This window comes from Pan paniscus, chromosome X (genome assembly GCF_029289425.2).
Source record: "Pan paniscus chromosome X, NHGRI_mPanPan1-v2.0_pri, whole genome shotgun sequence".
In the NCBI taxonomy this organism is placed as follows: domain Eukaryota; kingdom Metazoa; phylum Chordata; class Mammalia; order Primates; family Hominidae; genus Pan; species Pan paniscus.
This window is the reverse complement of record NC_073272.2, coordinates 25,552,719-25,566,002: the sequence shown is the minus strand read 5'-3', so window position 1 is coordinate 25,566,002 and position 13,284 is coordinate 25,552,719. Positions and strand designations below refer to the sequence as shown.

At 43.7% G+C, this 13,284-nt stretch overlaps 1 long non-coding RNA gene across 1 annotated transcript in view; it reads left to right on the top strand.

Annotated features, from left to right (window-relative positions):
• The window catches only part of LOC129395425 (uncharacterized), a 38,613-nt gene that overhangs the window by 18,282 nt on the left and 7,047 nt on the right, over positions 1-13,284 (top strand). The window contains exons 4-5 of the long non-coding RNA XR_008622893.3: positions 2,579-2,724; positions 7,972-8,154. This is a non-coding gene — a long non-coding RNA (uncharacterized LOC129395425). The remainder of the gene's footprint in view (positions 1-2,578; positions 2,725-7,971; positions 8,155-13,284) is intronic.

The window sequence follows — 13,284 nt, the reverse complement described above, 5'->3', positions numbered from 1 at the left end:
AAAACAAAATAAAACAAAAACAAAAACAAACAAACTAAACTTGCCTTCACTTTAAAAAAATGGTCCACATCTCTTCATTTATGTTCTTGCCTCATAGATAGAATACACACTTATCCTCAGACAGGGATTATGGATTTTCCCATCCATGCAAGTGACTTAGAGAATGCCAGCCTTTTGGCATGATGCCAAAGGGTAGTTGACTCAGTGAGTCCTTTTAGCAAAGTGGAGCTAAGTGTACTTGTGTGGTGGAAAAAGCAGGGTTTTTTTTGTTTTTTTGGCCAGGCACATTTAGATGCAAATGTCCGTGCTGCCAGTTACCAGCTGTGTGAGTTTAGACAAGGTACTTGAATTTGAGTGTGATTATGTGTAAAATGAAGTGAATAATAATAGCTTCCTCCTCCTAGGGTTGTAAATACTAAATGATGTTGTAAAGCCCTTTGTAGAGTGCCTAGAATATAACAGGCACCCTCTAAATGTTTGGTCCTTTCTGGCTACCTGGCGATATAAAGATCCCAACTATTTTTGGGTTAGGAAGAACAGCTGCGAATGGCCTAATGGGGCCCTAAAGTTGTTTTATCCTGCCCTTACACAGGACCATTCTCTTATTCATTGACCTTTGGCATGAAGCATTGACCTTCCTCACGAATAATAAATGTGTAATGATTCTTGTTTGCCAACCAATGAGGTATGGCTCAATAGTCATAGAATCAGGAATCATTAGAGTATGGATAATCAGTATTGTAAACCCCACTGCACTTTGCTTGGAGCATTTTATCTGCCTGGCCAGACACCTTGTGAACAGGGTTCAATCCAGAACACATCATCTGGGTAAATTATTTACAAGTCTGTCTCACTTTAGAAGTGGACCTTATTCATGACCTAAATAGCATTCAACTATAATCTACACTTGGAGATTTTTTTTTAAAGAAGCAAACTTACAGAAAAGATGAAAGTAGGAGAAAATGTTCAAAAGGCTATGATTCAGAATATATCAATTCACACAACTTTTCTTCCTTGTTCTTTTTTATTTTTTTGAGACAGAGTCTTGCTCTGTCACCCAGGCTGGAGCGCAGTGGCACGATCTTGTGTCACTGTAAACTCCACCTCCCGGGTTCAAGCAATTCTCCTGCCTCAGCCTCCCAGGTAGCTGGGATTACAGGTGTGCACCACCACGCCTGCCTAATTTTTGTATTTTTAGTAGAGACAGGGTTTCACCATGTTGGCCAGGCTGGTCTCGAACTCCTGACCTCAAGTGATCCGCCTGCCTTGGCCTCCCAAAGTGCTGAGATTACAGGCGTGAGCCACTGTACCTGGCCCTTTGTTCTTTTTATAGATATTTTACAGATACCGGATAGGAGGAGATTATGCAGTTATAATGCTTAGAATCTGGACAGGACAGCAGACATAACCATTTCCCAGACTTTCTATTTTTTTTCCTTTTTTAAAAAAAATGTCAGAAACCTATTTCTTGCTAAATTTTCCCAAACTTTCTTTCAGTACCTACTCTCTGAAGCCATGGTTAAAAACAAAAATAGGGCTGGGCGCGGTGGCTCATGCCTGTAATTCCAGCACTTTGGGAGGCCGAGGCGGTCGGATCATGAGGTCAGGAGATCGAGACCATCCTGGCTAACACGTTGAAACCCCGTCTCTACTAAAAAATACAAAAAAAATTAGCCCGGTGTGGTGGCGGGCACCTGCAGTCCTAGCTACTCAGGAGGCTGAGGCAGGAGAATGGCATGAACCCCGGAGGTGGAGCTTGCAGTGAGCCAAGATCATGCCACTACGCTCCAGCCTGGGCGACAGAGCGAGATTCCATCTCAAAAAAAACCAAAAACCAAAAAACAAAAAACAAATTTAAGGACCTGTGAATAGTAGTTAAGCACTCTTTATTTACCTTCTGTAATATATATTAGTGCAACACAATTCTCAATTTTGTAATTCTTATTCTACATTTGGAATGTGCCAAATTTATTGAAGACTATAAATTAACACATTTAAGAATTCCAGTGAATCCCAAGCTGCATAAACACAAAGGAAACTACAAGGCATTTCAGAATCAAATTTCTGAAAACCAGTGATTATTTTTCTTTTTCTTTTTTTTTTTTTTTTTGAGATGGAGTCTTGCTCTGTCACCCAGGCTGGAGTGCAGTGGTGCAATCTTGGCTCACTGCAACCTCTGCCTCCCAGGCTCAAGCGATTCTCCTGCCTCGGCCTCCTGAGGAGCTGGGACTACAGGCATGTGCCACCATCACCGGCTAATTTTTGTATTTTTAGTAGAGACAGGGTTTCACCACGTTGGCCAGGCTGGTCTTGAACTCCTGACCTCAAGTGATCCACCCACCCTAGCCTCCCAAAGTGTTGGGATTACGGGCGTGAGCCACACACCTGGCCTGATTGAGAGAAAATTTTAAAGATGAGACTGATGGCTGGTTTCTCATCAAAAACAATGCAAACCAGAGATGGTGGAATGACATCTTTAATGAACTGAAAGAAAAACACTGCCAGCCTAGAATTTTATATCCAGTGAAAATGTTCTCCAAAAATGAAGGCATAACCCAAAAATGGATTTATATTTCAGGAAAGCTAAAGGTGAAAGAATTCATCACTAAAACTGTACTGCGAGAAATGCTAAAGGAAGTTGCTCAAACTGACGGAAAATTATACCAGATGGACACTTGAATTTACCCAAAGGAATGAAGAGCACCAGAAATGGCAAATGTGTGGGTAAATAGAAAATATATTTTTCTTGTTTTTAACATCTATAAAAGATATTTAACTATCTAGGGTGAAAGTAATGGACATGTATTATGGGCTTTATAACTTTTGTAGAAGTGGCCGGGCACAGTGGCTCACACCTGTAATTCTAGCACTTTGGGAGGCTGAGGCGAGCAGATCACTTGAGGTCAGGAGTTCAAAATTAGCCTGGCCAACATGGTGAAACCTCGTCTATACTAAAAATACAAAAAATTAGTGGGGCAGCTGGGCGTGGTGGCTCATGCCTGTAATCCCAGGACTTTGGGAGGCTGAGGCAGGTGGATCACCTGAGGTCAGGAGTTTGAGACCAGCCTGGCCAACATGGTGAAACCCCGTCTCTACTAAAAATACAAAAATTTTAGCCAGGCATGGTGGTGTATGCCTGTAATCCTAGCTACTCGAGAGGCTGAGGCAAGAGAATCACTTGAACCCGGGAAGCGGAGGTTGCAGTGAGCCGAGATCGCGCCATTGTACTCCAGCCTGGGCAACAGAGTGAAACTCAGTCTCAAAAAAAAAAAAAAAAAAAAAAAAAAGAGGGGAATGGCTTAGGGTAGGCAACTAAAGGTGTTTATTAGGTTCAGTCCTGGACACACAGAAAAAGAAGAACCTCAAAGGCCAAAATTGGCAAATTGGTACCACTCAAGCTGGTACTGCAGTGGGCACAAGAATACCCTGATGCAAGAACTTTAGTGGCTGAATCTTGAGACAGGGATCTGTATATATATATATATATATATATATATATATATTTTGAGACAGAGTCTCACTCTTTCACCAGGCTGGAGTGCAGTGGCGCGATCTTGGCTCACTGCAACCTCTGACTCCCTGGTTCAAGCAGTTCTCCTGCCTCAGCCTCCCAAGTAGCTGGGATTATAGAAGGGGTTTCACCACGTTGGCCAGGATGGTCTCAATCTTTTGCCCTCATGATCCGCCCACCTCGGCTTCTCAAAGTGCTGGAATTACAGGTGTGAGCCACTGCGCCTGGTCAGGTATCTGTATATTGTGGAGATAGATACATCAGTCTGTCTTTATTCATTCATTTGTTTAACAGATTTTTTTTACTGTGTCAGGTACTATTAAAATCTCTGGAATTATAACAGTAGAAAAATCAGACAAATCTTTACCATCATGGTGCTTACATTCTTGTGAATGTATCTTAGCTGAATGCAACTGATTTCATGTTCATCAATAAATCTTCTAGTTATAATTGGGCTTCTCATGACCCTCAAGCAGACCCACGTCTCATTATAAATTAAAAAATTGAGGCCAGGCCAGGTGTGGTGGCTCATGTCTGTAATCCCAGCACTTTGGGAGGCCGAGGCGGGTGGATCATTTGAGGTCAGAAGTTCGAGACCAGCCTGGTCAACATGGTGAAACCCCGTCTCTACTAAAAATACAAAAACTAGCCGGGTAGTGGTGATATGTGCCTGTAATCCCAGCTACTTGGGAGGCTGAGGCAGGATAATCTCTTGAGCCTGGGAAGTGGAGGTTGTGGTGAGCCAAGATTGCACCACTGCACTCCAGTCTGGGTGAGAGAGTGAGACCCTGTCTCAAAAAAAAAAAAAAAAAAAAAGGCTGGGCGTGGTGGCTCATGCCTGTAATGCCAGCATTTAGGGAGGCCGAGGCGGGTGGATCACAAGCATAGGAGTTTGAGACCAGCCTGACCAACATGGTGAAACCCCGTCTCTACTAAAAAATATAAAAATTAGCCGAGCATGGTGGTACGCACCTATAATCCCAGCTACTCAGGAAGCTGAGGCAGGAGAATCACTTGAACCCAGGAGGTGGAGGTTGCAGTGAGCTGAGATTGCGCCATTGCACTCCAGCCTGGGTGACAGAGTGAGACTCTGTCTCAAAAAAAAAAAAAAAAAAAAAAGAGGCCAGATGTGGTGGCTCAGGCCCGTAATCCCAGGAGGCTGAGGTGTGAGGATCACTTGAGCACAGGAGTTCGAGACCAGCCTGGACCACATAGGGAGACCTCGCCTCTACAAAAAAAAAATTTAAAAGTTAGCTGGGCATGGTGGTGTGCACCTGTGGTCCCAGCTACTTGGGAGGCTAAAGTGGGAGGATTGCTTGAGCTTGGGAGGTTGAGGCTGCAGTGAGCCATGACTGCACCACTGTACTTGAGCCTGGGTGACTGAGTGAGAGACCCTGTCTCAAAAAAAAAAATTGATATTCTAATTTCATGTATCAGTCTCTTGGCAAATGTGAGTCCTCCTAGACACACAGATTTACCTTTAGTGAAGTGACAAATCAAGTTTCAGACTTGCATATCGGAGGGCCAGTATCTGAACCATGGTAAACTCAACAAGGCATTTCAATCCTGTGAGCCACTGTGGGAGACAAAGGGCCACACAGCTTTTTCCAGTTAATGACACCAACTGCGCAGGGTAGCCTTTCCCTTATTTAGAGTGTTTACACGTATTCATATATGTGAAAGGGATACAAGATGCAAATATTAAATTACAAGCATTTGAAATCTATCCAGGGAAGGAGTACTGACCTTGAAACTGATTTGGCAATGCATTATGAATTAATTGGATTAAAAATCATTCCTTGGAGCATTCAAAGTTAAAAAAAATTCCTGTTGACGGACATTTAGATTTGTTTTCTCTTTCTTTCTCCTCCCTCCCTCCCTCCCTCTTTCTTTCTCCTTCTCTTTCTTTCTTTCTTTCTATCTTTCTTTCTTCTTTCTTTCTTGATGGAGGCTCGCTCTGTTGCCCAGGCTGGAATGCAGTGGCATGATCTCGGCTCACTGCAACCTCCACCTCCCGGGTTCAAGTGATTCTCCTGCCTCAGCCTCCCAAGTAGCTGGGATTACAGGCGTCTGCCACCAGGCCCGGCTAAATTTTTGTATTTTTAGTAGAGATGGGGTTTCACCATGTTGCTCAGGCTGGTTTCAAACTCCTGAGCTCAGGCAATCTGCCCGCCTCGGCCTCCCAAAGGGCTGGGATTCCAGGCGTGAGCCACTGTGCCTGGCCTTGTTTTTCTTTTCTTTGGCCATTTCAAACAATGTTGTTTGAAACAACATTCTTGTGTATGTCCTTGGTATGGGGGCAAGAATTTATAGGGTATTTACCTAAGACTGGAATGCTGGGTCACAGGGTATACACGTGTTCAACTTTGTGAAATGGTGCTAACTTGTTCTCCAAAGTGATCATACCAATTTACAACCTGTACTAGCAGTGAATGAGAATTCTTGGTGCTCTCTGTTATCACCAACAGTTGATATTTTCAGACCTTTTGGTTTTGCTTATCTGATGGGTATGAAATGGTATCTTATCATGGTTTAAATTTGATTAATGCGACAGTGATCTTTTCATATGTTTATTGGCCATATATTTTTCTTCTTCTGTAAAATGCTAACTTATAACTTTTGTCCTTTTTTTGTTTGAGACCGTCTTCCTCTGTTGCCCAGGCTGGAGTGTAGTGGCATGATCTCAGCTCTCTGCGACCTCTGCCTCCCGGGTTCAAGTGATTCTCCTGCCTCAGCCTCTCCAGTAGCTGGGATTACAGGCACCCGCCACCATGCCTGGCTAATTTTTTTGTATTTTTAGTAGAGATGGGGTTTCACCATGTTGTCCAGGCTCGTCTTGAACTCCTGAGCTCAGGTGATCTGCCTGCTTTGGCCTCCCAAAGTGCTGGGATTACAGATGTGAGCCACTGTGCTGGGCTGACTTTTGTCCATTTTTGATTGACTTGTTTTTCTTTTTCTTATGCATTTGTAGTAACCCTTTTATATAATTCATTATTCTAATCCCTCCCCTTTTGCTATTTTTGTTACAGGCATGTACTGAATCTGTGGCTAGGATACTTTTTTGTCAATAGTGTCTTTGGTCATATGGAAGTCTTTCAATTTAAAGTAGTCAAGTTTGGCCAGGTGCAGTGGCTCATGCCTGTAATCGCAGCACTTGGAAGGCCGAGGTGGGAGGATCCCTTGAGTCCAGAAGTTTGAGACCAGCCTGGGCAACATGGCAGATCCTATCTCTACTAAAAATTAAAAAAATTAGTTGGGCATGGTGGTGCACACATGTGGTCCCAGCTACTCAGCAGGCTGAGGTGGGAGGATTCCTTTAGTCCAGTAAGTTGAGGACGCAGTGAGCTGTGATAGTGCCACTGCACTCCAACCTGGGCAATAGAGTGAGACCCTGTCTCAAAAAAAAAGTCAAATTTATCAATGCATTTTTAACTGAGACTATGTTATTGGATACAAGCAAGTTCAAAGTTTTTATACTAATATTTTCATGGTGAATTTTTCCTTTTATCATGTTTGTGCCTCTTTATCTTTAGAGTGGTTTTTTATATTATTTATTTTTTATTTATTTTGTTCTATTTTATTTATGTATTTTTTTTTTTTGAGATGGAGTTTTGCTCTTTTTGCCCTGGCCGGAGTGCAATGGCATGATCTCAGCTCACTGCAACCTCTACCTCCCTGGTTCAAGCGATTCTCCTGCCTCAGCCTCCCAAGTAGCTGAGATTACAGGCACATGCCACCATGCCTGGCTCATTTTGTATTTTTAGTAGAGATGGGGTTTCACCATGTTGGCCAGGCTGGTCTTGAACTCCTGACCTCAGGTGATCTCATCTTGGCCTCCTAAAGTGCTGGGATTACAGACGTGAGCCACCGTGCCCAGCCAGTTTTTTATTTTTAAATTTTGTATGTTATTGTTTATTTATTTATTTATTTTTTTGAGAAAGGGTCTTGCTCTGTCACCCAGGCTGGAGTGCAGTGGTGTGATCACAGCTCACTGCAGCCTTGATCTCCTGGGCACAAGTGATCCTCTGCCTTAGCCTCCCGAGTAGCTGGGACTACAGGCGCATACCATCACCCTGGCTAATTAATACAGCTTTATTTATTTATTTATTTATTTATTGAGGTGGAGTCTCACACTGTTGCCCAGACTGGAGTGCAGTGCTGCCATCTCCGCTCACTGCAACCTCCGCCTCCCGGGTTCCAGTGATTCTCCTGCCTCAGCCTCTTGAGTAGCTGGGATTACAGGCGCCCGCCACTACGCCCGACTAAGTTTTTGTATTTTTAGTAGAGATGGGGTTTCACTATGTTGGCCAGGCTGGTCTTGAATTCCTGACCTCGTGATCTGCCTGCCTCGGCCTCCCAAAGTGCTGGGGTTACAGGAGTGAGCCACCGTGCCCAGCCAATACAGCTTTATTTTTGTAAGTATTTACCTGATAAGCGTTTTTCCTAATCTTTACTTTCAGTCTTACTGTATCTTCATGTCAGTGTCATATCAAGGACAAGACAGCAGAAATGGTCCACTCCAGTTGCAGACAGTAAAGACCCTGTAGCTCCAGCATCAGCTCACCTTTCTGGTTTTGAATTTCATGCTTATTACCGTCCTGTCATCACTTACTGTTTCCATGGTAGACCGGACTAAGAGATGGGTAAGAACGATACATGTGTAAGGATGTAACCAATAAATGACACAGACTCACATCCACCTGAAAGGACACAATGAAATAGTAGTAAGAAGTCCAGAATCTATTTTTGCCAAAGGACAGTGGAAAGAAGTGGAAATACAGTTTCCTTATTTATTGGCTTTAGGTAGAAAAGAGTCCTAGATTACAAAAATTAAATGCAGACATAGGCTTCTGAGATGACAATTTTCAAGTTATTTTATTTGCAATATGGTGGGGAGCCTGTCAATTAAGTTAGAACTATCTGTCATTCATTACTTTATAATTTACCAGAGTAAAAATAAATTAGAATACATTTGTCCCCATGGGGAGACAAACCAAAAAGGGAGAAATCTTGTCTGAAGGCTTGGAAAATACTGAATATGTACATGAAAGGGGAACTTGAATACAACAATTTGAGGCCCTGTGATCATCTAGGTTTCTAGATGATGTCTCATTTCCAAGTTTGAGTCCTGTGACTGCAGAGTCCCCTGATTCCACCAGTGATTGCTGTTATCAATGACTGGGGTCATGAACCTACTTTCAGATCTACCCCATTATCGGGTTTTCGCGACAAGTCTCGGGTGCAGGACTGCGCCCTCTGGTGGAGAAGGACACAACTAATTACACATCTGATAATAGCCAGTACTTACTTTTTTTTTTTTTTTTTTGCCATTACTTTCAGTGGCAAAAACTGCAATTACTTTTGCACCAACCTAATATTTGGTAAATGTGTGCTAGCCATCAATTGCTGGCCATTTGACTTTTTGGAGAGTTACTTAATGTCTCTAAACCACAATTTCCTTATCTATAAAATGGTAATACTGACCTCATAAAGTTGTTGTGAGTATTAAATAAGATTAGTGCTTATTTAAGGAATTAGTGCTCAATAAACCATACTATTATTTGGTCACTTTTTTTTTTAGACAGAATCTTGCTCTGTCACCTAGGCTGGAGTGCAGTGGCACAATCTCGGCTTACTGCAACCTCTGCCTCTCAGGTTCAAGCAATTCTCCTGTCTCAGCCTCCCAAATAGCTGGGACTACAGGCGTGTGCCACCACACTTAGCTAAGTTTTGTATTTTTAGTAGAGATGGGGTTTCATCCTGTTGGCCAGGCTGGCCTCGAACTCCTGACCTCAAGTGATCTGCCCACCTTGGCCCCCCAAAGTGCTGGGATTACAGGCATAAGATACTGTGCCTGGCCCAATCCTGTAATTTTTACCATGGCAGATTTTTACTAATTATGTTAAAATTCAATAAGAACCCCCTTTAAAAATACCAACTAGTGCCCGGGCGCGCATGGTGGCTCATACCTGTAATCCCAGCACTTTGGGAGGCTGAGGCGTGTGGATCACTTGAGGTCAGGAGTTCAAGACCAGCCTGACCAATAAGGTAAAACCCCATCTCTACTAAAAATACAAAAATCAGCTGGGCTTGGTGGCAGGCGCCTGCAATTCCCAGCTACTTGGGAGGCTGAAGCAGGAGAATCGCTTGAACTCAGGAGCCGGAGGTTGCAGTGAGCCGAGATTGTGCCATTCCACTCCAGCCTGGGCAACAAGAGCGCAACTCCATCTCAAAACAGCAACAACAACAACAACAAAACAAACCGACTAGTGAGGGTTGCTTCTGGTGATATTCTTTTATGACTTTGCTGAACCCAAATGTAACCAGCCCTATTACCTTTCACTTGAAAAATTCATTACTTTTAACCTAAAGGCCTTGGGACTAACCCACTCATCAGCAATGGAGGATTCCAACATTGGTGCCTTCAACTGTCAGTATTTTTCTTGTATTCTGACCTCTTCTTGCCTAGTGGTTCACGAGTTAGATATCTAAGGCCTGGAACAGGACAGAAAGGTACATCAGGGGCTGGCACTCTGGTGGGAGGTGATATATGGACCTATGGTCCCTGCTCTGATGAAATCCAACAATTTCTTTGTGTGTGGGAGGGGTAAGGGAAATCAGATAAATCTGTCTTCTAGCTGAATAGGAGGGCTATCACTCAAAATGAGCTCTGACCTCTTGGTTAGTCCAAGCTCTTGGCTCTTGATCTCACTGGTCAATCCAACCATGAATCAGGGCCGAGATTAGGAAGAGGCAAGTGAGACACCCACCTGTGCAGAATTTAAAGGGGTGAAAACCCCAATAATCAAGATAAATAATATTTCAATGGAATATTAGAAAAATCAAATTTGCATTCAAGGCAAATGCCTCACTTGCCACACCCTCGTCCTGACCCTGGCCCTGCTTGATATAACTGCTTCTATAATTAGTCACAAGTGAAGGGAAGTAAGTAGTGAGGTCAGTTATAGGCTGGGCATCAGACATCAGTAACAATCAGGGATTGATCAATCCTCAATCTCCCAAGTGCCATGGGAGGCAAGGAGTTGAGATGACCGTGGAATAGAGGATTGGGGTGGGAGGGTATGGAATAATATGCACCTGTTCTGCACATCTGCTAACATTTACCCAATGTCTGGACTGAGAAGCGGAGTTATTTTTTCTCATTACAATGTTGGGGTGGACATCCTCCCCCAGGCACGTGGAATGGCATATGGCAGCATCCTGCATTCGTGTTTGCAGAATACATGTCTGAAACAGCCTTGGAGGACTACTACTCTGGTTTAGGGCTGCAAACCACACTGTGTCATTGAATGAACTAGCAACATTTAACCTGAACTCAAGAAAATGGAAGGAAAGGAGTAAAATGGCAAATATTTAAACTTGAAGGCTTGCACAAGAAAGTGGGACTAGGCTGGGCATGGTGGCTCACACCTGTAATCCCAGCACTTTGGGAGGCCGAGGCGGGTGGATCACGAGGTCGGAAGACGGAGACCATCTTGGCTAGCACAGTGAAACCCCATCTCTACTGAGAAATACAAAAAATTAGCTGGGCATGGTGGCATGCGCTTGTAGTCCCAGCTACTCAGGAGGCTGAGGCAGGAGAATCGCTTGAACCCGGGAGGCGGAGGTTGCAGTGAGCCGAGATCGCACCACTGCACTCCAGCCTGGGCGACAGAGCAAGACTCCATTTAAAAAAAAGAAAGAAAGAAAGAAAGTGGGACTAGACTTAGACTTATTCTGTGTCATATCAGGGGCAGTTCCAGGAAGCAGATATTAGCTCCATGGGAAGAAAAATGTTTAATAACAAGAACACCCCTAGAGAACTGCCCTAAAGAATAGGGAGCTTCTGGCAAAAGGGTTACAAAAGGGCATTTCTACTTTATGGGGCAGGTTTGCTGAACCTGTTCTTTTTTTTTTTTTTTTGACACAGTCTCGCTCTGTTGCCCAGGCTGGAGTGCAGTGGTGTGATCACAGATCACTGCAGCCTCAACCTTCTGGGCTCAAGTGATCCTCCCACCTCAGCCTTTCAAGTACTTGGGACCCCAGGTATGCGCCACCACACCCAGCTATTTTATTTTATTTTGTAGAGACAGGGTCTCACTATATTACCCAGGCTGGTCTCAAACTCCTGGGCTCCAGTGATCATCCCACTTTGGCCTCCCAAAGTGCTGGGATTATAGGCGTGAGCCACCACGCCCAGCCTGAACCTGTTCTTATAGGGTTGTTGCCAATTCCTATATTCTATTCTTTTTTCTAGATTGGCTGCCAGGAAACATTTGACTCTTATTATATTACTATAAGCATCTTAGGTCACTTCCATAAAAATAGCACTCAGAGTCAGTGGGGAGACCAGTGTGGAATTTTCTGATTCATCTCTGCCTCAAATCATAAAAAAACTTGCTTAACTGATTATTGTAAAAAGTTTGATTCCTTTTTCTTTCTTTTTGTACTGTATCTTTCTTTTCTAAAAGTTGCAGCTTGATTTACCAATTGGAAAATATGTCCTCTTTTCTCATAACATGTGCTTAGCCATGCAAATTGCTGTTGTGTACACTCATAGCCCTTGAGAGATGATGTAGGGGGTTGAAAAATGTCTTGGCTGGCTTTTAGGAGCCTTGGATTATAGTTCTGCTCTTCCACTGTGGCCTTAGGCAAGTCTTTTAAGTTCACTAAGTCATATTTTCCTTGTTAAAAACATTGTTTGGCTTTTGAGATGCAGGCTGGAATGCTATCACAGTTCACTGCAGCTTGGGCTCAAGTGATCCTCCTATCTCAGCCTCTGAAGTAGCTGGGACCACAGGCGTGCGCCACCATGCCTGGCTAATTTTTGTATTTTCTGTAGAGACGAGGTCTCATTATGTGGCCCAGGCTGGTCTCAAACTCCTGGGCTCAAGTGATCCTCCCGCCTTGGCCTTCCACATTGTTGAGATTATAGGTATGAGCCACCATGCCCAGCCTCATTGTTAAAAAAGTTGTAAAAAATTTTATAAAAACATTTGTATATAAGGAGACGAGAGAAGGAATAGGATAGTTTTCCAGGTTTCTTAGAACTCTGAAATGTAAAGTTTGTATCATCACTGAGCTGAGTCTAGCGAAGTTGTTTCATGTCTTGATCCCATTTCTTTCCTCACCTCCACCCCCCAATCAAATGATAATAGACGGTGCGGGGTCAGATAATTGGGTAATGTTACATGACATTTCAGAAAACCACTTTTTTTTTTTTTTTTTTTTTTGAGAAGGAGTCTCACTCTGTCACCCAGGCTGGAGTGCAGTGGCACAATCTAGGCTCACTGCAACCTCTGCCTCCCGGATTCAAGCAGTTTTCATGCCTCAGCCTCCTGAGTAGCTGGGATTACCAGCGTGCACCACCATGCCTGGCTAATTTTTTGTTGTTGTTGTATTTTTGGTAGAGACGGGGTTTCGCCATGTTGGTCAGGTTGGTCTTGACCTCCTGGCCTCAGATGATCCACCCACCTCAGCCTCTCCAAATTCTGGAATTATAAGCATCAGCTACTGCGCCTGCCTGAGAAAACCACATTTAAAAAATGGACATGATGGTAGTCTCCTGAGCTACTAGGCACAACTGTTTATGGAGCAATTTTTTTATTTTTTATTTTTTTGAGACTGAGTTTTGCTCTTGTTGCCCAGGCTGGAGTGCAATGGTGCGATCTTGGCTCACCGCAACCTCCGCCTCCTGGGTTTAAGTGATTCTCCTGCCTCAGCCTCCCTAGTAGCTGGGATTACAGGCATGCGACACCACACCCGGCTAATTT